At 36.5% G+C, this 27559-nt stretch overlaps 1 long non-coding RNA gene across 1 annotated transcript in view; it reads right to left on the bottom strand.

Moving 5' to 3' along the window:
• Positions 1–512: 512 nt before the first annotated feature.
• The window catches only part of LOC311589994, a 66360-nt gene continuing 39313 nt past the window's right edge, over positions 513–27559 (bottom strand). The window contains exon 3 of the long non-coding RNA XR_014776715.1: positions 513–650. This is a non-coding gene — a long non-coding RNA (uncharacterized lncRNA). The remainder of the gene's footprint in view (positions 651–27559) is intronic.

The raw sequence follows: 27559 nt of genomic DNA on the forward strand, positions 1-27559 counted from the left end.
TATTTAATGTTGTACTAATTCCTCTTAAATCTTGTTCTCATCTACTATGTAATAAGGTGCACTAGATTTGTGGCTGCACACAAATGAAAAAAATAGAAATGTTTTTATAGGTGAAAAAATAAAATTAATTCTGACTTTTTTCTAGATAAGAGTCAGGGTTTATTTAGAAATACAAAGAATAATTCATGTACTCCATGTTCAGAAAACGTATCTTAAGTAGTTAAAGAGTAGGGTTATAAAAATGTTAGACTGTATGGGGTACCTATTAACAAAAACTAGCAATAGAAGGTAATGTCTTTTTAGTAATATACAGAAGAAAAGATAACAGAAAACACAAAATTCTGCACTAAAATTAAGCCACATTCATGTTATCTTTGTAAGAGCAGAATCTTTACAGTGGCCTAAGATTAATGAGGATACAAGGACTCAGCTTGACTTGTCTCTAGCAATAAGGAGAAGGCAGGAGAAAATGCTTAGATTTCTCTCTTCTTCCTTCTCACCTTCACTTTCCTCTCCCCTTCTCTCACATTTGTAACTTCCTCCCATTGACAAAGTTTGTTAACAACCTGGAGCATAATGGAAACAGAAGGGAATGATGCCCATGCAGCATTAGCCTCTCATGTGCAGGACTGGGATTCCATCTCCAGCATCTGTGGATAAGAAGAGAGGAACGATAATTGTTTAACCCAGAAAAAGCAACTCCAAACTAAAAGGACACAAGTGGCAAGGTACGACTAGAATGCTGGGCAAAGCACTGCATGAATTTATTATTTTATCAGTGTTTCTCAGTAAATAAGTATAAATAAAGCTGTAATGATATAATGTGGGATGGAGTCATATTTATTAACAAATACTATAGATTCTGTATTCTCTCTATGGTGTTAATACGGTCTCTAAAAGTACAAAGAAAATTACAGGTTTATTACAAGACTGAAGCATTAAAGCAATTGCAACCTACTTGAATAAAATGGACATCGTGCCTGTTACTTGCTCTTCTGTAACTCAGAGTAACAAGGATTTTGCAAGTCTGGGTGACCACTTCTCATTTTTATTGTACCTGTTTCAGTGAGCATGTCCAGAAGACATTTTTTTTTCACTGACACCATACAAAATGCACTGGTAATGCAGCTTGTGATTGCTGCAATACCATGTGTTGACACTCTGCAGAATAGAACTGTTTGAGGTCTCTTACCGGCACCCTAGCCTCCTGTAATTCATCACAGTTGATGCATTTAATAATGTTAGTAATTAAATTGCTAAAAGTAAGATAAATATGGTGCTCATTATACAGGGCAAAGTAGTAGCAAGCATCAAAATAGTCCTGAACAGGATATTGGTGATTTGTTGTCACTTTAGGAAGTACCTTCCTGCATTTTAAGGTGTTTATATTCTGAAATTATAGCTTATTTCCAATTTCCATTTGTCACGTAATTGGAACACTGGATAAAGAAAGGAACATAATCTGATATGCGTGAGGGAGATAGCTAAATATAGTGATTCAACTGGAATTTACTCTGAGAAATTTAAAATACCGTTTGTCTACCATCAAGAGCAAAAGTTAAAGAGGACAGTAATGAATTCAAACTGCTTTGATTTCCTCTCACCATGCTCCTAGTGTGTCATGAACTGTTTTCATTATTTCCATGGTATGGAATAAACACATCTCGAACTGAAACAACACCAATACTGTTTCCAATCCCCATGATGTTATTATAGTTAAAATGCCATGGAAATGCAGAGACCTTCTTCATACCACATTTCTAGAGGAATTACAGACATAATTGCAGTGATTATGGATGGAGACGGGCTATTTCTATCTTATCTGTTTCTAGCTTGCTTATTTGAGTGATGCACAACACTGAAGGACTATGAAGAACGGGAATGGATTGTTGTGAATTAAATGAAGTGTGACTGTAACCTTAGGAAGTGATCACATTTGACTTTGAATCTAAAACAAATCAGCCCATCTTTTGCAGTCTGAAATACAGGAAGACATCAGTGAATCATTCCTACTCTGTTAATAAACACCACCAGAAGTTGACCTCCGCATACATCATTAAGTATATGTCTTCATGGTTTAATTGCTTGACTATATCAAATATACAAGACAAAGACTCTCGAAAGGATCTACATTAAAAGGACATTTTTCCGGTGTATTCAACATCTCTACCAATAATAGCAAGTCAAAAATAGAAATTGCATCAGGAATTATGAAAAGTGGCATAAATTCCACAGAGTATGAAATAAATCTTATGAAAAATTATCCAAGCGCTACCATGACACTATTTCTACATGACATGTTGAAAATATACTAGCATTGTCTGATGTGTTTTATGGTATTATAGCCCTTCATGGTTGTGCTCATAAATTAGAAGAATGAATAAAAATCTCAATACGTAGAAGCTTTATTAAAACACTAAAATTTTAAGTAAAAACTGATAAATTTTTAGATATAAATTTATTAAACGGTGATGATATATTAGCTAGGTAGTAAGTGACTTGTAGAAAACACAAGATGTAAATCTGAAATAATTATTTTCACTGGATGAACATATGGATTGAATCTTCAAGTTGACACTGAATGTAAAGACATTTCCAACATAAACATTAGCCAAGGAGATACATTGGCAGAAGAGGGTTTTTTAAAAAGAGAAACAAAATGCTGTACAATGTGCATGTCACCTATTATTTTATTCTGCATGACACTTTCTTTTAAATTATTCATGAGTAAAGTGGCCGAGCTAGCAAGAAGTCAACTCAATAAACATTACCCAGTATTTACTATGTGAGTGATCATAGGTGTGTGAGTGTTGGTAAGTACACATTCGGGTGGCACACTGGCCTTTATACTACGCAGCATCTCTAGGGAACTAATAGTCTGTCGCCGTTTGCCTATCCTGAGAACTTCCACCTTGAGGAGAGTTTTTTATTTATACTGCATAGAGGTTTACCTTTCCAGTTCAATCCATCTTATATGTTTACAGAAGGTTTGTGAGCTACAGTATATAGAGGAAATTTAATCCATCAACATGGCTGTTCTGGTAAGGGATTACATCCAAACACCTCGGTCTGGATACAGACATACCATTAATATAAGCCTTTAATCCTAAAGAGATAGGATACACCCAACTCTCATGAGAACAGACAGGAAAAGAGAAGCTACTTAAGATCAGTACAGTAGTGTTGGGAGAGTACAGTAGGTACAGTAAAAAAGAAAAGCAGGGAAGACAACACAGTGGAGTAGAATACAATAGAGAGTTCAGTAGAGAAGACACTACAGTAGAGTTGAGTTCAGTACCATACAGTACAGTACAGTAGACGCAATTTGCTGTCATTCAGTTGAGTACAATTGAGTTCAGTTATGTTTGTGCAGTTGTGTTTGTGTAGTTCAAAAACAGAGCAATTCAGTAGAAGCCAAGAGAAGGCAATTTGAATCAGTCAGTTTCCAGAGGAGTTTTGAGCCAGAACAGCTGAGTTGAACAAGGCAACACAAGTTCAAAAGGAACTCTTGAGCTTATTCTCAAAGGGTGAGCTTATTCAGCTGTAAACATCTAAAACAACAATTACATCAGGCTAATAAAATTATTTTTTACAGTATTACCTGTAAATAAATAACAACTTTCATGAGTAAAGTTTGGTCAAGTTTGTTGACTAACTGCATATACAACATTTAGACTTATTCTGAGTCAGCTGGCTTACTTGACTAATGGATGGCTACACAGTCATCTAGTGTCACCAAGCTATGGACAGAACATACTCATCATAAATCAGAACTTGGTACTTTCTGACCAACACATTCTCATTTCTCTCACAACCATCTCCTAACAACTATGAACTATACTGTTTCAGTTACCGTGGCTTTTGTAGTCCATGATGAACTGAGTTTACATACTATTTCTCTTTGGCTGCCTGACATATTGCAATTTACATAATACCTCTAAGGTCATCCACATTGTTGCAAATGTCCGAGTTTCCTTGTTTCTTATTTTAATATATTAATGTCTATAAAATATTCATAAGCATAAACAATAGCCTTGGCATGAAGCATTTTCTTTCTTTCCCATCACCGTGGCCTTCAAATACCAGGAAGCAGCAGTATAATAAATACTATTTTCTCTTTTACTACATGCCTCAGGATTTCTGAATCAGTCCTCCTACACTGAGTCTTCTTACTTATAATCAGGTCCATCTTTAATTCATTGTTTACAGTGAGTGTATTTTCACATCGTCTACAAAGAAGACATAATGCAAAAAGGTCAATTTCTCTCAGAGTTGGCTTATCATAGTGTTGAAGGATAACCATGTCACTGCTGAGCTTACCAATCTTACTTGAATGGACAGGATCACAGAGAAAGAAATTTGCCTCTACCCATCTAGGATTTCTTTCTTTTTTGTGCCTAAGTAATGTTCCACCATACATCCAGTCCCTGATTTACAGTGGAGGTGTGTCTCAATAAATCTAGTGTCATGTTAAAGCACTGAAAGGTGAGACAAATGTAAATCACCTAATCTGCGGAAGAGTAATGAAGCCAGTACAGTGTGGAGCACAAGTTGTTTCCTTTAGTGAACTCATAGCTGATTGAGGCTCTTGCTTAATCCTCAGCACAGAATCAGGAAACAGTATCTTATTTTTATGATAAATCAAGAAAAAAACCTGAAATATAGCATCTAGTTATTTCACATATCATCATAAAATTAAAAAACATTAACTTGAACCATCATAAGCTGGGAACCATCAGTGTTTATTTATTTTATTTTATTTTACACATGTATATAAATATATATAATATATAATACATATATATATATATATATATATATATATATATATATAAAACACAAAATTCTTCTTCACTATACCATCTCCAAATATTTTTATACCTTGCCAATTGAGCATAATACTTCAGTGAATGTTGGATCTGAATATCTTCATGAGTCATAGATTTTGTTCTTTTATAAACATAGCAGGTTGAATATTAGGTTTATTTTATTTGGGGGTTGCAGAAATTCTCATATATTTTCCCATAATTGCTGAATGAATTTATGTTCTTCCCAAGAATGTACAAAAGTACTCTGTTCTTCCTACTGTCTTTAATACTTGTTCTAAATTGCTTGTTTTGCATTTGTTTATTTTTTGAGCTAAAGTTGGGGTTTTTAGACAACATGTTAACATAGACTTAAACTTGTTTAACATGTTAAACAGAGATTTAAACTTGAATGTTAGGGAGACCAAGAAATATATTTATATAGAAAAACTGTGCAGATACATGTCATGGGTGCTGTTTTTGTTGATCATTTTTGCTTGTATTTGTTTTGTTTTTTAATAGTTTTAATAAGAGATGTGAAATAATAGCTTGTTTTTACATTAGATTTTCTTAATTATTAAGGATCTTTAAAATAATGTCATTTATGTTTTGGAAACTGCATGAATTCTTAGTAAATAACATATATGTTTTCCCTTTTAAAATGAGATGATTTTTCCATTGAAAATAGATTCTTCTCTCAGACAATACACTTTAAACACATTTTCACCTACTTCCACTACTCAAAACTACCCCCCTCCTCTCCTCTTCTCTTCCCCAGAACCACTTAACTTCCATTCAGCAAGAAGCATGCCTCCAAAATACAGTAACCAAAACATGACAAAACAAGATACAATAAGACAAGACAGAAGCTCTCATATTAAGGCTGGACAAGGCAACCCAATAGGAAGAAATGAGAAGGCAAAAGAGTCAGAGATAAACCAGAACCCACTGTAAGGAGTCTCACAAAAAAACACCTGGCTAGCAGCCATAACATATACACAGATGACCTGGTGCAGACCCATACAGACTCAGCACTTGCCACATCCATCTCTGTGAATCCATGTGGTCCCTAGTTGATCTGGGAGCCCATGTTATCCTGCTGTCTTCCATCCTCTTTAAATTCTATAATATTTCCTCCAGTTCAGAATCTGTGTTCTCCATTACTAGGAGTCTTCACTAGAGTCACCTTCATATTTAGCAGGAAGTTCTCATTGCACTACGTTTGCACACTCATGCCCAAATGCCCTTTCATTCCTCCTATCTCTCCCCATCTTCTCTTCCGCCCTCTCCTCACCTAATCCATTTCCGTTCACCCCGAGTACACGTCCTTCCACAAAATCTGTTCTATTTCCACTTCAGAAATAGATTCGTGTTTCCTGTTATAGCCTTCGACTTAACATTTTTGGGTCTGTAGATTATAGCTTGCTTTTTATTTAACTAATAGCTAATGTGCATTAATGAATTAATATATACCATATTTGTCTTTCTGGGTCTGGGTTACTCAGGATGTTTTTATCTTCTAGTTACATCCGTTTGCTTGAAACTTTTTAGGATACCATTTTTGTAACAGGTAAGTAATACTCCATTGTATAAATTTCCCATATCTTCTTTATCCATTCTATGCTGAGGGACATCTAGGTTGTTTCCAATTTCTGGCTATTATGAATAAAACCACAATGAAACTAGTTGAGCAAGTGTCCATGTGGTTGAATGAAGCATCCTTTTGTAAATGCATGAGAGTGGTATACCTGGGTATTGAGGTAGAAAGATTTCCAATTTTCTGAGAAATTTTCGTATTAATTCTCATAGAAGCTTGTACAAATTTACACACCCACCAGCAAAGGAGTAGTGCTCTATTGTTCCACATCCAGCAGGAGCTTTTACAGGTATTATCGATCTTAGCTATACAGACAGGTGTATGATGGAATCTCAGAGTAGTTTTGATTTGCATTTCCCTGATGACCAAGGATGCTGAAAATTTCTATGTGTTTCTCAGTCATTTTCACTTCCTTTATTGAGAATTTTGTTTACATCTGTACCCCATTTTTAGTTGGAATATATGTATGTGTTTTTATGTACACACACACACACACACACACACATATATAATCTTTGAGTTCTTTATTTTGGATATTTTGGATCTTTATTTTGGATCTCTATCAGGTGTCTAGTTGGTAAAATTATTTTTCTATTCTGTAGCCTCTGTTTTTTCTTGTTTATGGTTTCCTTTGCCTTGGAGAAGCTTTTCATTTTCATGAGGTCCCATTTATTATTTGTTGATCTGTGCTATCTTTGTTCCATTCTGAAAGTTGGTTCTTGTGCCTATGTGTTCAACGTCATTCTCCACTTCCTCTTCTGTCAGGTTTAGAGTATCTACTTTTATGTTGTAGTCTTTGATTCACTTGGATGAATTTTGTTCAAGGTAATAGATATTTGCATTGTTCTACATGGCATGCCTTCTTCATATATCAGTAATTTCATGCTCCTTGTGATGGGTTATAAGAAATTCAGGTAAGGAATGCCTTTCTGGGAATGGAATGTCATTAGGTAGATTCTCAAGGAGAAACTATTCTTCCTGTGGTATGAACATGAATACCTCCTTGTTGAATAATGTCCTCCACAAAAATATAGAGATGGTTTCCAAACAGCTGACTGAGTAGAAAATACTATTACTATTCCTGTAATGAGCATATATGGAATATATTAATAAGCATGTTGTGATGACACTTTCATGGTCTTTACTTTTGGTGATAAATTATACAGCTTTCTGCCCACAAAGAACTTACCTACTGAAGGGAAGAAATGTACCTGATATACTACTTTGCTTTCTATTATTATGATAAATAACATTAGCAAAAGCAACTCTTGGGAGGAAAGAGACTACTTCATCTTACAGGTTATGGGCTATCATGGAAGAAAGCCAAGGCAGGAACTTGGAAGCAAAACCACAGAGATCATTGCTTACTGCTTTGCTTTTTATGGCTTGTTCAGCTATTTTTTCTCATGTAGCCTAGGCCTACTTGCCTGTGTATGGCAACACCCACACGGGGATGGGACCTCAATCCATATATGCCCCCAAGGAAATGCTCTTAGGCCTGTCTGATGGAGGTGATTCCCCAATGGATGTTTACCCTTTCCAGATGTGTCAAGTTGACAAAAATTAACCAGAACAACAAGAATAAAACTTGGACAAAATATTCTCCTTATTTAGACAGTGACTTGGCAAGGAAAGTACAAAAAAAAGCCATGATGAATGGAATTTGATTTTATTGTTTTTGTTTTTAGGTATTCCTAAACTTGTTTATTTTATAGAGGAAAAGACTTAGGGGTAATAGTACAATTTAAATTTGGGCTAAAGAACTTGTCCTGGTACCCCAAAAAAGGTACTCTTGGATAGAGTGAGACAGTGAAGAGAATGAGGAAGCACAGATAGAAGACACTCCCAAGGCCTGACCGTTAATATAAAGAAAGTTGAAGATGTTCATCATATAGATAGAGGTTCTAACAGTTATATAAAAATAGTATTTTGACAACCAGGCAGTTACCTGCATCTGCACTTCTTGAATTGGGAATATATTTTTTCTTCCAGATTTTTATACATATTCTTATTATAATTTATATACATTACATCCTGATTGTTATCCCCTCATTCTCTTATCTTCCTGTTCCCACCTTCCCTGCCTTTTCCTGCCCTATTCCCCTCCCCTACACCTCTGACCTGTAGGTTCTTCCTGCCCCACCATCTGACCACAACCTATCAGGTTTCATCTGGGTAGCCTGCCTCTCCTTCATCTGTGTTCCCACAGGGCCTTTCCGCCAAGCAGCAGTGATCAAATCAGGGTGTCCAGAGTTCATGTCAGAGGCAGTCCTTTCCCTTCCCTTCCCTTCTCTTTCTCCACAAGGAGAATGAACTGTTCACTGGCTATCAAAATAAAAGAGTTCCTAAGAACATGGCTCAGGAGACTGTAAGACATGGGGCTAATGAGATCAGCTTGAGTGTCATGGAAGAGCATGCACTAACAACATAAACGATCATCCCTATGAGTCAAATGCTGCCTGACTTGAGGAAGTGTGAGGGCAGTAAGGCCCTTGTGGGCTGCCTTATACATCTCACTGAGGACATTTATTTGTTACCACCCAAAATCTTCATGCATGTCAGCAATTAAAAGGCAAAGAAGAAGGACAGAAGTGACTGTGGGGGCTGCTAATAAGAGAGGTGTTATTTGATGCCTAATCAAGATAATATGTATGTGCGGGAGAATTAAGAAGAAATTAATTGAGCAGAGACTCAGGACTGGTATGGCGCTTGAGTGGTTGGTGGTATTTATGATACAGGATTGGTGCAGAAGATCTGAATGGTTTAGGCTGGCCTGTAAATCTGGTTAAGTTTTCAAGTAAATTAATCGGAGGGAGAAGGGGAAGGGCAAGACATACAAAGGAGTCTTGCTGGGTTATGTGAAGACAAATATGGCAGAGTGTGTGCCAAGATAGAGTTCCTAAAGATTTCACAGAAAGCCAGATTCTATGCTTTGCACTTCTGGACATCTGTAAATAAAGGGTAAGAACTTTTTTTTCTAGAACATAAATGTGATAAAGCATCACAGGTGAAAATGATTAAGCTTGTCCTAGGAGTGTGACCTATGCCCCAAAATTTACAGTGAACAACCCTCTTAGTCCCTGCCCCTACAATAATATATACTGGAGAAAAGATTGTTCAGCTAATTCAGGGCCCATTCGGTAGCTCTATGTAGCTTATGGAAAGCAAACACCAGGTGCTGGCCCATACAATGTTTCAGAACCTAAAGTGTTAGCTTACCAGGAAACACAGCATGTTCTAATCTTCCTTGTGATTGAGCTTGGAAGCTCAAACTGGCCCTGCCTAGACTGTTAAGACTGGGGAACCTGAACTGTAGTAGTCTCGTATCAGCAGCACTCCTGGACAAGCAGCCAGGATAACTAATAGAAAATGAGATTTATGCAAGGCTAAATGCACAAGCTACTGCTCCCCATCTGTGCTTGAGTACTCAGGATTTTGATGAATATTTTGATAGAACAATTGTTGATGCTTTCCTAATGCCTTGGATTTTTCTTTTCTTTTCTTTCTTTTCTTTTTTTTTTTCTTTCTTTCTTTCGCTCTTTGTTTATTTATTTTTCCTTAGCTGTCCAAGACAAACTGCAGTTGTTGATGACAACAGAAGATAATGGATCTTTATAGATATCATCTCCCCTTTATAAAATAAGGCTTCATCATATGATACTAAGCTTTTAATGTTTTACATATTTGTAAAACCATCTGGAAAGATAATTAAAACAGTAAATTATTTGAAGGGAAGCACCCTACACATATGAGGAAAGATATTATTAAAAGACATAAAGTTCAATTTAAAAAAACCCAATACTGACTGGGCTATATCCTCATAAACTATTTTACAGGTAGACACTGCAAAATATGTTATTGTCACTAATATTGGTTGAATATACAGATAAAACCAAAGCACCTTGTTTATAGATCATGGAGCAATCAAGTTGGCAATTAGCTGGAAGCTCTGTATTCACTGTCTTTTTAGGATCTGGAAGGTGTCATGCAGTCTATTCAGGCTGAATTGTTATACACATTCCTGTTGGTAATGGACTTTGTATAGTATGCTACCAACAAGATCAAGGAGAAGTGCCTGCCATTGTAATTATGATGCTGCTCTTATAGACAGATGCAAGCAAATTCTGGTTGGATTTAAGGCCTATGCCACAGAAGGGATCGCATTGTCTAGTATTGTAGAAAGCTGAGGTAAAAACCTATGACTGGGCAGGCCTTAGGCCATAGAGGAGAAATGACTGCTATTTTTCTTATAAAGAGACGTGCTATACCTGTCAAAATCTTTTAAATGTTGTGTTTATGGCATGATAATTTAGTCATGGAGATACTTTTATTTCCTAGAGACTAACCACCATTTCTTGCTTGGATTAAAACTAGTCAAACTCCTAGCAATAAATAGCTTTTACTAAAGCTTAATGCCCAAATTTCTTTTCACAAAAAGAAGAATATAATATATTAGAATCTCTACCAGAATATGTAAAGGCATTAATAGATTCTTACAGAAATCTAATGCCAACAAAGCCCCTAGAACTGAAAATATTAAAAATTTTTCAGGGTAGTTTTTGATGAAACATTTGGTTAGCTTGAACATTTTGAGAAAAAAATTTAAAGCTCATGAAATATCAGGGAAGAGCGGTAAGGTTATTTTTATAACTCTGTGTTTGTTTCTCAGTTTCTCTCTTAACAATGCCACCACACAAATAATTGAGACTCTATTATATTATTTAAACAATCTTCATAGCACAAGAATTGAGCAGTTTATCAATCTATTTTTAATACTCTATGTTAATTTGGTTTCCTCTCATTGTACATCCCAGAGATACTGGCACTTTGTAGTTTCCTTTGCTCCAGCTACTCCACTAATGTCACTTGAACCTCTCCCATGGCGGAATCTACTAACTCTCCCTTCCCTGGTTGCCAAGAAGCCCAACGCTATTCTCTCCCCTGCTCAGCTATTGGCTATAAGCTGCTTTATTGAGATATCAAGGGACAATTGGGGAACCATGTTTACACAACACTGAAACAGGATATTCTCAGAACAATAATTGGAACCGGATAAGGGAGTACAGAAATCAGTACTTGAATTACACAATAACTTTATGCCTACAGAAGAAGTGTCAGATACAATTTAAAGGAAGAAGAAGGATTAGTATGCAGTATAGCCAACTGTTATTACCAAAACTGAAATGTTATAGGATGTGCTCTTAATGAGTATTTTTAGCCTCCATTTTTGAGGTGATGTTGCTACCTAACGGTGGCCATCTCAGCACAGTGTTCTAAGATGAACACAACCTATTCTCTTAGAGTTATAAAATAAGAAAAACAGTAACTACTCCCCATAATTTTCACTAGTGGATCATGAATAAAATATTATAAGTAAACAACTTTTCACAATTTTCAAAATTGGTTCCTTAAATGATAAGATTAACTTTAAATTTAAGCTGTCTTTCAACTAAGAGTAGGAAGCCAATGATGATCTCTTGATCCTTTGGCCTCCACCTCCTATGTATAGAGATTATCACCACATCTGGCTTACATATAGACATTAATAGATTCTTCCAAATTTTAATGCCACCAAAAGCCCCTAGATGAGTAAATAAAAGAAACCTCTTTATACACTTGAATGTTGGGTTGCCTAGCTTTAAGCTTTGGTTTCACAGCTTATACATCTGTGGTTTGGGATGCTATTCTTCACCTATCTATGTTTTGGTGGGAAAATAAAATGGGATACTTGCAGTGTGAAAAAAAATAAATAAAGTAAAAAAAAATAAAATTTGTAAGATGGTTTTCTATGAAGTGTTTAGTTATCTTTAATACTTTGAGGAAAAAATTAAACTTGTTTCTAAGATCAATAGCAAAGTATCCAGTTTGAGAAAGCACAGGTTCAGTACTAAGTGGTAGGAATACAGGATGAACACCAAGAGGTTTCCTGTTGCTGCACATTAGCAGGTCAGATTTGAAACTGGCATGATGCGACCTTTGAAGTTAGCCAGCAGTTCTAGTGGGAACATTTGGTGAGTATTCTGCCAACTGCCTTTATTACCTTGGAACACATCTCAGTTACAGGTATCTCCAGCTCTGCTCTGCAGATACTTCAAGCTCCATCTGTGGCTGATAAATGTGTTTTACCTTGCTATTACAAATTATGCCTTGAGGCAATGCTATACCTGCTCCCTGCAAATTCAGCTATGTAAAATACATTGTGTTTCTTGGTTCTATATATTCCCTCAGCAGAAAGTGTAGTGAGAGAAATAGGAGTACTAATTTTTGTTGCAATTTGTTGTTGGTTTATTTCCAAAAAGAGAATATTTCTAATTTTCTACTGAAATAGGTGATTGCAAACGCTGGGGTGTAAACTCCCAATAGATTCTATGCTAAGCATTTTCAAAATAGATAAAACTACCTGTTCATATCTTTCAAATTATATCAAAAATTGTACATTAACAAAATAATCACCAAAGTTCATTTGACATGAGGATTAAATAGTGTTTTTTAAATTATTTTAACTTATGCATACTCAATTTCTAATTAGATTAATTCTGTGTTGATGAACTTACCTTTATAGATTTACACAACTTTCATTTTTTACTTTGATATTATATTTCCTAGATATATGTCTAAAATATGTTTAGAATGTGACCCACAATATACTAAATCTGTATGTTGACTTACAGAACAGGCCAAGAATTTCATCCTACATGGTCATGTTACAAATGAAGACCATGCAGGACATTAACAAAGCAACCTGTTAAGAGATCCTGATGGCTGATATTAAAAGTGCAAATCAATGTATAACCTAAATTTAAATACTTTGGCTATCTAAGTGTTGCAGTGTGGTCGTTATGCTCCCCCCTGCACGAGAGTTTAGGGAAAACCTCAAAATAAGGCAATCTTGCTTACTTTTCTCCCTCTTGTGTTTTCATGAAACGTCTTGATTAGCCATTTTATAATGCTATACTTAAACCTCAGTGATCATGGTTTATCTGGAGTGAAGTTGTAGGTTTCATTTGCTACTTACCAACTTATTTGTCTTTACGTTAATAAGCCCATGTTAGTGAATATAAATTTCTTTCTTTTGTACAGTGTTCTCTGATTTTTTATAATGGATTTAGAAATTGAATGAGAATATCTGGCATCTACCTCCTTTCTTGTTTACTTCATAATTTGGTCCATGGTAACCTCTGTCAAGACATATCTAGTTGTCTGCTTCTCATTATCAAAGACTCTGAAGAAGCCACCTAGGACTTCTAATGCGGGGAGAGGAACACCCAACCCATTCACAGAACTTGAATACAAAATTTACTCTACCTACAAGATATTCAGGGATAAAAATAGAGCAGAGACTGAGGGATTTGTCCAACCAATGCCTGGCCCAACCTGAGACCCACCCTATGGGAGAGAGCCAACACTTGACATTATTGATGGCACAATGCTTCTTGCAGACAGGAGCCTAGCATAGCAGTCCTCCAAGAGGCTCCACCAAGCACCAGATTGAAACAGATGCTGAGACTCACAAGCAAATATTGGGCAGAGTGCAGGAAGGCTTTTGGAAGAGTGGGAAAGGGGGATAGAGAGGCAGGGGAGAAGTTCTACAAGATCAACAAAGCCAACTAACCAGGACTCAGAGATGCTCACAGAGACTGAAACCAAGGACCACGCATGGATTGAACCTATGCCCCTACACAGATGTAGTAGCTGATGGACATCTTGGTATTTATGTGAGTCCCACAGCAAGGGGAGTAGGGGCTATCTCTGACAGGGACTCTGTTACCTGCATTTCCATCACTTTGCTCTGGTGAAGCCGCCTTGCCAGGCCACAGGGGAAAAGGATAAGCTTAATCTGTATGCACGTTAATGTGCTGGGGTTGGTTGGTGGGGGAAGGGAGCTCTCTTTGTCTGAGGAGCAGGGGAGGGGTGATAGGAGGAAGAAGGTGAGAGGGTGGAAGCAGGGGTAGAGGACAGATGGGGCTATGATCAGGATGTAAATTGAATTAATCAATTAACCAATTAATTGAAATAATATTAAAGATTCCATATACAATTGCTAAGTTTAACTATTAGATGACAGAAGATGACAGAATCAAATGCATAACTGTCAACCTTTTTAATTTCTCTCTCTTGACACGCAGTTTGGCTATATAGCCGAGGTCATCCTCGATCTTATAAGCTGCCAGCCTCAGACACCTGAGTGCTGACAATATGAATAAACAGCATCCTAACCCACACTTGGTAATGATTTCATATAAAGGGGTTGTTACAAATCTATTAACATTCACATCAATACGTTTTGAAGCCAAGAACTTCAAATTATCTCTACCAGAAACTTTGCAACCTCTCACGTTATCTCTAAGTGTTTTAAGCATCTTAAGCTTTGAGTACATGATTTTTCATTGGAAGAACTTGGAACTTAACCACTCATTTTCTGAGAACAAAGCATACTTCCAATTGCTGCAGGCAATTTCTGCAAGGGAAATGTTTGTTTGATATGAAAGTGCCACAGCCATCTTTTAATTGGATATCATCCCAAACAATCCTACATAAGTTGGTCCTACCAATATCCTAGTTCTTTTATCTGTGTCACAGCGTTAATCTCTGAAATTCAATTTGAGCTTACAATTGAATGTGACTTAGAGTTTCCAAAACAAGAGGTGTGTGGCTCTCAAAAAAAAAGTTGACATTATAGGATATGAATTAAAGATATCCTGTAGGTGATACTAATGCTAGCCCATATTATGGGTTGTGCATAATTGTCTTCATCATAGTAAATGTATTCTAATGTGCAAGTTCATGACAGCCAACAAGACTAGTTTCTAACATTATTTCAAAATCATACGCATAGTTTAATCTCAATTTTATATATCATTCCATAAGTGTTTGTCTATATCGATGTTACTAGTGGAATAAAATAATTTAACATTGAAGAACATATGAATGTCAGACTTATCAAATTATCAAAGGCAAAATTTCAGTTATCAAGAAATCAGTACTTATTTGTATTACCAAAAAATGTTAAAAGACATTGAGGATTACCCATTGCATATGGCATAGAGTTGGGAAAACAAGGCATTACAGAGGCATGCAGAGAAGTAGCATGTAGCTATAATATGAAGAGTAAACCTACATAATAGATCTTGGGCACTGAGAATTGCACTCAGGGCCTCAGTCCTGCTGGGTAAGCCCTCGTCTGTATACCTGGCCCAGTAGAATTTCGAGAGCCCCTCACCCCAAAGATACTGAATTATTACAGAGTGCCAAGAAGTCTCTCAAATAACGTTCATAAACACCAGTGCTCCTACCACACAGCACAAACCATATGTGTTTCTCCCGGGAAGAGCATCATGCGCACAGTCCCTTGACAGGAGATTCTCAGAGTGACACATGGGGGTCTGTGCTAACACCTTGCCCATACTTCATTACAAAGTAACACATTGCAACAGTTCTCATGGTGAACATTTGAAAACTAATACTATTGGCATCCGTAAAGGGAAAGCAAGTACTTTTCCATTAAAAAAGAAAAAATGATAATATGTGGCACTCCTTATGTGTTAGATTGCTGTGAAACCTAGAATACAGCAAGTCACAGAATTTAACAGCAGCGTACAGGGAAGGGAAGCTCTGACTGTAGGTTTTCCTACCAGTTCCTATAAAAAAAAAAAAAAAAAAGGAGGTCCACTGGGTTTCATTCACTTGTTCTATATGGTTTATTCCTAGAGCTGTCGGAAAGTTTGTTTTGCAAATGAAATGAAAGCTTTCCAGGAAGTTAGTAATAAAATAAAATACAGGAGATAAGTTACATGGGATTTTAACCAAATTTTGGAACAGTGAAAGTTACCATGAGCTAGCAAGCTGTTACTCATTATCTGAAGTCAGGCTTTGCTAAATAAGGTCCAACAATGGAGGAGCGGGCTGAGATTTCATTCCCATTCAAAGACGTGTAAAATGTAATTGAACAGGCGCGGGGGAGATAGCCTATAGATACAGTGTTCCGTGTATATACATTAGGCAAAGCCACAAGCCACGGAAGTTTGTTGACAGAGCTGCCAGACTGGACAGCACTCCCCTTAGAGTCCGCATTCTGTAAGCTCTACCTGAGATTCCCAATGGCTTTGAAGCTGAAAACAGCCTACTGGGGAGCGGACTAGCTGTGCTGTCAGAAAAGCGATGAAGCCCCTGTGCCTTTCCAGTGACTAGTAACTCCATGTGGATCATCAGATGTGATCTGGCTACATTCACATTTATGATGGTTGCACAGCTTGTCCTCAAGGACTTGAGGCAATACCACGTAGGGATAAAACAGGCCCAAATTATTTATCAGGCTGCCCACATTTTTCATGGATTCTCTCATGACCCCTGCAACATCCGTCTGTGAATATGTTTCAGCTTCCCCCTTCTGAATGGCTGCTCTCTCTTCGGACACAACCTTTTGCCGTATTGTGTGTGTTACACACAAAGGACAGAGTCGGTGGTGCGCCTTTCACTCAGGAGCCCTGTTCTCCTGTGTGGGGTGAAGAGCAGCATCAATAGACTGAAAGTGACATAGGGAAAAGAGACCCTGGGCTATATCCAAGGTTCTCACAAAACCAGAGCTTCCCGGCGGCCATTATGAGATCTGGATATTTTCCTGTCTGTACAAGAGGTACAGATGTCCACCTGCTGTTGGCTCTCTGCCTGCAGCTATCTGTACCTTTGGCAGCCTGCTGACACAGCCGGCTGTACTGTTCCACAGTGCCTGCATGTGGTCATCTTCGCAGCCAAAGCTGCTTAGAAAAACTGTTTTCTTTGAAAATTGTGTTAAGATCACATTTACTATGTTATTTTATTTACAATTTCCCTTAGAGTTCTGTTATTTATTTCTTGGTAAAACTTGAGGCTATGTTGTTAGGTACAAAATGGTCATTAGTTTATGTAATTGGAGGAACTTTTACTGTAATATCTTTATATCTTAAACATGCTTAATGCCATCATATGGATTTCACCTGTGTTTGGTTCTCATTTGCCTGCTATACACTTTTTCCTTTTTGTTGCTTTCAATCTTTTTTTCTGTTTTAGAAAATGATATAATGTATTACATGTAAGAGATATTTTATGATCAATATGGAAATCTTGGTACTTTAATTTAGATGATATATATTTTTACTTTTATGTAAGTATATTTTCTATATTGTTTACTTTTCATTTTTGTTTTATATTTTCTCTATTATGTCTCACCTTTTCTTGGGACTAATCGACTTTTATTTATCACTTTATCTTCTGTGGTAATATTTCTGTCAGTTTTATCCAATTTTGTTTTACTATAATAAAATACCTGGCACTGGGTTATGTTTTAAAAAATAAGTTCATCTCATATTTATAGCGTCTAGAAAGTTTAAAAGGATGGTATGAGACCAAGGTGAGTAAGACAATATCAAAGCCCTGAAGAGGAGAAAGGAAATCAGTTATGTGGACACCAAGTGGCCTGGCTTTACCATAACCCACTCCTGTGAAGCTATTTGATCTTATAAGAATGTGTCAACCCAGTGTGAAGGTGACGTGCCATGGTGTAACCACCCTCCTCAGAACCAAACTCTTAAAAACTTCTCTCCATTGGCTAGATCTGGGCAGGTGCCATAGTTTGAGCAGGACCCCTGGGCCTAGATCCTTCCATCATAAAGTTCTTCTTGTAGGTTTCTAGGACCCTCTAGATCCTTCTCTTTCCCCATTCTCCCATGCTTCTCTCACTTAAAGTCCCAATAGAATGTCCTCCCCTCTGACCCACTTTCCTGGTAAGTGAAAACTTTCATGGGGCATGCCCAATATTTGACCATATCCCCTGGATGGGGAGGCCTGGTGGCACTCAGAGGAAGGATAGCAGGCTACCAAGAAGAGACTTGATACCTGATGAGCATATACAGGGAGAAGAGGTCCCCCTCAGTAACAGACATATGGGAGAGGAGTAGGGAGAAAGCAGGAGGGAGGGAGGAATGGGAGGATGCAAGGGATGGGATAACAATTGAGATGTAATATGAATAAATTAATAATATATTTTAAATTTTTTTCTCCTCATTTTGGACTAAATGTGGACCTTTGCGAGTTATTCATGAAATGTGCAAACCACACTCATGTCAAACACAGTTGACCAGAAACTAAGTTCCAGTTATTGCCTCCATAATAAGGCACCTATAAATTGGTTTCAATTTTGCAAAGGTCTAAAGTTAGCATTTCTGTTATCATACATGACTCAAGAGTTTTTACTTAGAGCTAAATCTTCTCATGTCCAAAATCATTGATAAAAATGGTTTTCTTTTTAATTGATTTAAGAAAACAAATGTTATTCCTATTTCTGTAACAACATACTGTGTGTGCGGAATGAACAAACTATGTTGATTAGTTTAAACATAAAGGACTTACTATTCTAGGTACCATCATTATTTATATATTGCAGGTAAACACTTAGGCAAAGTGTACATAGCTAGAAAGCAGTCTTCTAAGGATCTGAAACTAGTTAGCTGCAGTTTAACATAATGAGACATGCCAACATTATGCTATCCATTTACTTTTCCGTATTCATATCCATCCCCTAATCAGTGAGAAAACATTTCACCAATGGACATTTACATTGGGAGATAGAAATAAGACCATATTGAAAGAACTGCAGTTGACTTTGCTAATATAGGTATTACAACCTGCAAGGTTCAGACACTACCATTTGGCTCATTCTTGTCTGTAATCATCTGAATCACGGGCTGTTGCCATGTAGTTGCAGCAAGGTAATATCTACTGGGTTTTTGTGTGTGTGTGTGATTATTGCCAAATGAGGAAATGAGGTAACCCAAAAGCTCTATTGTCCTCCAAGACCCACCATTCTTTCAAATAATTGGTTGGGACTGTTCAATTTCTCAAGAGACCTATATCCAGCCCTTCCTGAAATCTTCAGATGAAAAACAACAAACATCCTAACTTATGGATTTAATTTTATTATTATCAGCAGAGCAGTAACAAAAGAACATGATATTTACATCAATGGTATATGTTCAATAGTTGTAGCCTGCTATAATTAACACTACACATAGCCCTGCGCAATGATGGAACTTGTCTCTTCAAACCTGACATGCAGTATGCATGGATTGCACATGAGAATGCACTTGCTTTCCATACACAGTACCATATAAGGACAGGACAGCATAAATCTGCATCAAAAATGTAAGAACATTTCAAGCAGTATTGCTGAAAAGGGCAGAGAACTTACCCTCTCAAACAGAATATTCTGTTCTTATGGATTCTGTTTACTTGTTCAACAATTGAGCCTTTTCATTTTATTGGCTTCCATATTTAATCAGTTAACAAAGAATTATAATAGACTAATATCAGACATTATGTGTCAGTTAGGCCTTTCAAGGAGCAGACAGCAAGAAGTCCAAGAGGGAAAATGAATAAATATCTATAAAACATGAAAGGACATAGAAAGAGAGGAGCTGAGATAGTCTACATGCAAGATTGACACCTGTAAAGGAAGAGAGAGCACAAGAAGAAAGGCAATAGAGGTGTAAGAGAGATGAGAAAGTCTTGTCATTGGAGATCACTTGGTTGTGTTCTTATTTGCTTTGATTTCAGTGGCACTATAGGAAACCTTGAGGTTAGATAATGCCTGCCCTTAAGCATTGATCTCCTTTAGTATCAGCACGCTGTTCTGGTTCTTAAGGTTTGAATAAACCTTAGATTAAATTTATTGAGATTCATAAAATAAAGTGCAATGATTTCAGTTATATTGCACTAAATGTAGAGACCATGTTGGGGAAAAATGATGTGATAGTAATACTGTGTGGTCCAGGTTTTTACACTAAACACATATTTTGCTTCAAAAGGAATGAGAATGTTTACTATGGGCAAATGTGTTGCTCCCACCAAAGTGCACGGATTTAGATCATCATAAATGTTGCCCCAGATGTGGTAACAGTTACATGAATATTTATACTCATATGTGGTGAACACAGAAAGTCAAAGTATGTAAAAACCGTAATGGGTATGAGTTGTTGAAATGAGGCCACCACGTCGAAGACCATAGCCTTGGATGCAATTACTTGATTTTTAAAGGAAATATAGAGTAAATCATGTTCTAAATACTCAAAAAATATTCAAGATTATATAAAGAACTTGGATCAATTCATTAAATAAATATGGGCAAACTATAACTGATTTTTAAATTTTCATCTATACAAAATTTGTTTAACATAGATAATATCACTTTTAGATTTTGTGATATAAAAACCTTTGATAAATAATTGTAACAAATATGGTATGTTCCATAACCTAAATTTGATGGAAAATGGAAGGGAGGGAAGAATGGGAGGATACAAGGGATGGGATAACCATTGAGATGTAACAAGAATAAATCAATAAAGGAGAAAAAATAAATTAAAAACAAAACCAAAAAAAATCAAATATCTCACCCTCTTTCCCCCCCTCTCTCCCTCCCCCCTTTCTCTCTCTCTCACCCTCTCTCTCTCTCTCTCTCTCTCTCTCTGTATCTCTAGCTCCCTTTTTGTCATTCCAATCATACTTCTTTCATTTCCTTCCTCCTTTCACTGTTTTTGAGAGGAAGAGAACAGCTCTTGTAATATTTCCTATTCTGACCAGTAATTTTGACACTTCTAACTTCACCTGCCAGGTGCTGATATTATAAATGATAGTAGTCAAATATAATTTAGTAAGCATATCACTTATTAAACCATTGTAAGTTGTTAAATTACTTTGACTTTGCTTTATTTTAAGATAAAATGACAAATTCCTAATCTAAATTCTATTATCTATAAATGCAAATCAAAAGCAAGCACATATTAAACATCTTTGTTCTAATAAATAGAATAATTTAAATTAAAAGTTACTTAAATACAATGAATTTCAAATTTTTACATAGTTGGATATGTCAACTATAGAATCCTACTTAAACATTCTCCATAGTTGAGTGGAGAGTGGGGCCTGACTTTCACACAAACTCTGGTGCCCCATATTTGACCATGTCCCCTGAATGGGGAGACCTGGTGGCACTCAGAGGAAGGATAGCAGGCTACCAAGAAGAGACTTGATACCCTATGAGCATACACAGGGGGAGGAAGTCCCCCTCAGTCATAGTCATAGGGGAGAGGAATAAGGGGAAAATGGGAGGGAGGGAGGAATTGGAGTATACAAGGGAGGGGATAACCATTGAGATGTAATATGAATAAATTAATAAAATAAAATTTAAAAAGATTAGAAAAATAAAACTGAGTCAGAAACAGCTAAGGAAAAACTTTGGTAAGTGAAGACTTTCATGGGACATGCCCCTTGGGCTAGTATGAAGATATAAGTGAGTATATACCATTTAACTCTTTCTGCTTCTGGGTTAACTCACTCATTATGATCATTTCTAGCTCAATCCATTTGTCCACAAATTTCGGGAATTTCTTGTTTCTAATAGCTGAGTAGTATTCCATAGTGTAAATGTACCACAGTTTCTTTATCCATTCTTCTACTGATGGACACTTAGGCTGTTTCCATATTCTGGCTATTATGAATAAGGCTGCTACGAACATGGTTGAGCAAATTTTCTTGTTGTGTGCTGGAGCATATTTTGGGTATATCTAAGGGGTGGAATAGCTGGGTCTTGAGGAAGCCCTATTCCCATTTTTCTGAGATAGCACCAGATAGATTTCCAAAGTGGTTGTACTAGTTTGCATTCCCATGAGCATATACAGGGGGAGGAGGTCCCCCTCAGTCACAGTCATAGGGGAGAGAAGTAGGGGAAAATGGAAGGGAGGAAGGAATGTGAGGATACAAGGGATGGGCTAATAATTGAGATGTAATATGAATAAATTAATAAAATAAAATTTTAAAAGAGAAAAACTTTGATGCAACTTATAAACAAACATAGCATAAATATTAAAAATTATAGAATTATCACAAACACACATGAAACTATAATCACCAAAATGAAGCACAGCGTATGGAAAAAATCATTCATATAATTATAGTTATTCCCAACAGAGTTTAGTTGCAGAACACAGGCAGCAATATTAGAATATAGAAAAAATGTGTTGTTTAATTTAAAAGATGAAGATATAATATAATATTATAAACTGGCATATATAATAAGCATATAAGTTTATCTTTCAGTCATACAAGTCAAACTTTAGAAGACATCCAACTCTCACTATCATTAGCTAATATGTAAAATCTCAAGTAATGACTGAATATTAGGGTTTGCTGACTGTGTTAGGATTATGCATGCATCCTTTTTCTAATCCCAGTCATGAAAAACTGATCTAGAATTGTGAAGAACCCATCTTATAAATGGGTTTTATAAATAACACATTCATTGCTCTATTAACTATGTTTGATAACTTTTAAGTAAAACACCCCTCCTGTCCTGGAGGTTGCACATCAATTCAAGAGAGTATGGAAGAACAGTAGGTTATAAAACAGAACACATGTCTACAGTTGTTTTTGAAGATTCTTCATTCTATCATTAAAAATAAAATGAAGGACATTATTCAGAATGACAGGAAGAATGTTGAAATTAATATGGAGATTAACACAAACTCAGAAAGAACTGATCCAAGAGAAAAAAAATTGTCAAAGTAATGGAATGTGGAGGCAACATACCCACTTTCTGATGCTCAGGGACATAGCATAAGAGTGGTGTCTGCTGCTCTCAATGGATGGTTCTACGGAGTCCTTTAGAAAGATCATTTCTATAGTCATACTCCACATGACCCAGATAATGGTTTTAGAATGAATCTGGTCATGCATGTTTCCCCAACTCACTTTGTAGACCAGACTGGCCTCAAACTCTTAGAGATACACCTGCCTTCTCAGTGCTGGGATTAAAGATGTGTCCCACCACACCCAGCTACCCAATAATTTCTTAAATAAGGCAAAAAAGCTAAATTCACTGTGCCTTGTACATTACTTAAAAAATACTCAACAGATTCAGTAAAAAGTGAGAAAAAGCTCCATACCTGCAGATGATATCTCCTATTCATATGAATTACAGACTTGTGACATACATCATCGAAAAGAATTTTGCTTCTCTATAGGTAAGACTGACACGAAGAAGCCTTAGAAGATACAGCTGCCCCTGCCAGGCCTGATGCCAAGAGACTGATTCCTGGGGTTCCACATGATGGATAATAATTGATTCCCAGAACTTCCAGAGGATGTCCTGTGCTGTGGCAAGTACATGGCCATATGTCCAAACAGATAGATAAAGATGTGAAATAAGCAAGTCCACAAGTTAAACAACACAAGTAGGTACAGAATAAACAACCAGCATCTACAAATCTACAGAAGAGGAAATATCAATGGCCAATTCCTACAGGAAAGAATGCTTAGGATTAATTAGAGAAAAATCTCAGTTTCTATCTGATGCTTATTACCTAGATTACCATCATGTAAAGATGTAAAATTGCTAATATTTTCTGATGACATGGAAAAACAAGAAAACATACATTGACTCTGTATATTCAAAATAATAAGAGTATGACAGTATAGCAAAGTATTATATAATTAGAATGACATCCTCTGATCTATCATCTCTATTTGTCACAAAAATAAGACTATACCTTCATGTAAACATTGGCAATTATTTAAGTATATAAATTCAATATCCATCAATGAGATGTTTTCTTGTAATGAGAATGTGCAGACAGCCACAAATATGAAATAATTTGTACTTTGTCTGTCAAAATTAATTGATTTCATAAGTACAATGGCAGTAGCTGCACAGTGATTGCAAGGCAGCTTTTAGAATACCAAAGAAGGCATGCAGGGCCTAATAACAGTATTTGGAAATCTACTCTTTATTTCAGGAAATATATCAATTTTATTGTAATACTTTGTTAAGAATGGAATCATAGCCATGGCTGTCAATTAGCTGTTTGAGATGTTGACCTCAAGTTATCTTATCTTCCTTAAATACATATAACATACAGAAACCACACAGCATTTGTACAATACACCAAAACCTACAAAGTGACAAGTCGCTTCAGTCAGGGTTTCCTATACAAGACTAGTTACATAAGTAGAGTCTTTATATCTATCACATTAATATTATAGTCTCCTGTAATATTATTGTAAATCCTACCATCATCAGTGAATAATTCTGACAAGCGGTAAATCAACACTGAAATTTTTTGAGTTGATGATTGCTAAGATATTCTATTAATCAATTTTTTCCCAGACTTTGCTAGGGTGACTAACATGCAATTACTTGAGCAACATTCTAATTATTAAATTCCATATTAATCTTCATAACACTATAAAGGAAAAATAACATAAAGATGTATAAATTATAGTATCATTTATAAATGGATTCAAATGCTACAAAAGTATACATATGAGTATAAATACATACTCTTAAAATTTTAAGGTATGAAATACATAGGCTGGCATATATTATAAAGTTATTAAGCATTTGATATATGATCATCACACAACTTTAAGAATTATAATATAGACAAGACCTTGGAGAACATGATTGATGCAGAACATGACTGACATAAAGATAATTTTAAATGACATAAGAATAATTTCTATGTGAATTTATAAGTTAAGGATTTGAGCATGTATAAAAAATTGCCCAGTGTGAGATACAGAACACTAAATGGAGTGAAGTGGCATTTTGGCTACCATCATATACCAACTCTACTGTACACGAAGGGCAGTGATGGCCTCATAGGCTGAAGTAGGGCTGCACCTGCTACATCTTCACCACAAATCATTCTTCTGCAATGATACCTAGACATGTGCAGTCTGCCTTTGTCTGCTGTTCATGAGGAGCCAAATGATATCTCTTTATATTAAATGTGTAAATATACAGTTTATCTATTTATTCCTTTGCTCTCAAGTTAGTCACATAAATGATACCAGTTTATGCCATAATGTTGAATTTTACACAAAGATTTACTAACTATAAAACACGTCAGAAATTGTGCACTGTTTTAGACAAAGGAGAAATACCTGTAAATTCTTCACTCACTCTGTATCTGACATGAGTATCACAAAGACAGACTAGTGACCCTGAACCCCTTGACCAAAGACATGGATTCTAGCCAATATTTCTCTACAATAGCAGTTTCCAAGCTACTGATCATGACCCATTTGACAAACCTATATCTCCAAGAATACTTATGTTATGATTCATAACAGTAGTAAAATTACAGTTATGAAGTAGCAACAAAATAATTTTATGGTTGAGGGTCAGAACAACATGAGAAACTGTACTAAAGTGCCGTGTCATTGGGAAGGTTGAGAACCACTGACTTACTGAGGTAGGTCACCAATTTTTCAATTGCGCACCTCCACAATTCTTTTTCTCGTAATTCTTGTAGCATATTAAACTAGCTCACTAACTACTCATACCTTTATGCATGCACCATGATTAATGATAACTCATCTTGTGTTTCCTGAATGATACTTATAGTTATTCAGAGATACCAAGTTTAACTTAATCTATGATCAAGATGTATGTAATAGGGATCAATGAGACAAATTTTAAGTAGTAAAAGTGGGTGAGTGAAGTTAAAATTATATGTGAAGCCAAATGTTTTTTTTAGGAATGATACAATATCTTTATAAAGTCTGTATATTCAAGTACTTAGCATTGTACACTGGTGGATTGTGAATAAAATGTGAATTGAAGTATATTTACTGTACACTAGTTGAGAGTATAATTCTTTAAATATATTCAAGTAAATATGTTAACTCATTCTACATGTAGGAAGTTTATGAAATGTGCTGGATGATATAGCATATGAAAACACACAAATAGTTTTATTGAGAGCTAGAGGCAATAGAGGGAAAGGAGATTCAATTGAGAAAATGTCCCCATCAGATCATTAATACAATGAAATACTAATCAGTTATAGAAAACAAGGACATCATAGTTAGGCAAATGGATGGAACTAGAAAATATCATCCTAAGTGAGGTAACCCAAACCCAGAAAGACACATATGGTATGTACTCACTTATAAGTAGATGTTAGCCATATAAAACTGGATATATCCACATACCAATGAATGTCAATTAACAAGGAAGACACAGAGGTGGGCACTTGGATTCACTCAGAAGGGAGAATGTAGTAGACATCTGAAGTAGATGGAAGGAGTTAAGTGGGTTGGGAGGGATGAGAAACAAATGGGGATCAAGTGTGGGTGTTGTTGGGAAAGAGAATGAAAATCAGTGGGGGGGGGACATCTCTGGCACTGGGGAGGCTCCCAGGAGTCTATGGTGGTGACCCTAGATGAGACTCCATACAGCGGGGTATATGAAAGATGAAATGTCCAAATCCTGTAGTCAGGCTGACTTCCAGTGGAGGCAGTGGACACCCAACCACCTACAAAACATTTGACTCAAAATTTGTCCTGTCTACAAGAAGGGTAGGGATAAAGATGGAACAGAGATCGAGGGAATGTGCAACAAATGACTGGCCCAACTCGAGACCCACCTCATGGGAGAGAGCCTGGATAATGTTAGTGATACTCTGCTATACATGCAGACAGGAGCCTGTCTTTGCTGAGAGGCTTCATCCAGAAGCTGATGGAAGCAGATATGAAGACTCACAGCCAAATAGGTAGAGCTTAGGAGTCTTGTGGAAGACTGGGGGTAAGTTTGAGGGATCCAATGAGGCTAAAGATACCACACACACACACACACAAAAAACTATGGAGTAAACTGACTTGGGCCCATGAGGAATCAGAGACTGAACGACAGACCCAAGGGCATATATTGGCTGGCCCTAATTTCCTTACATGTATGTCGATGATACATAGCTTTTCTATCATATATGGGTTCCCTAAGAACTGGGGCAGAAGCTCTCTGATTCTCGTGCCTGCCTTGGATTCTTTTTCCATAACTGGGCTGCCATGTTGTGCATCAGTGGGAAAGGGTGCCCTTAGTCCTGCTGCAACTTGATATACTAGGGTGGGTTGGTACCAATGGCAAGCTGACATTTTTGTGAATAGAAGGGGACTGAGGAAGAAGGGAGAGGGACTGTGAAGGTGGGACTGAGAGGAAGAGGGCTGTAATCAGGCTGTAAAGTGAATAAATAAATTAATAGAAAAATAAGAAAAAGAAGCCTCTAGTGAATTTTTTAATTAGTGATTGACGGGGAGGGCCCATTTTGTTAAGTGTGATTAGCCCCAGACT

The sequence above is a fragment of the Acomys minous genome, assembly GCF_964271855.1.
Source record: "Acomys minous genome assembly, chromosome: 19".
NCBI classification, from domain to species: Eukaryota; Metazoa; Chordata; class Mammalia; order Rodentia; family Muridae; genus Acomys; species Acomys minous.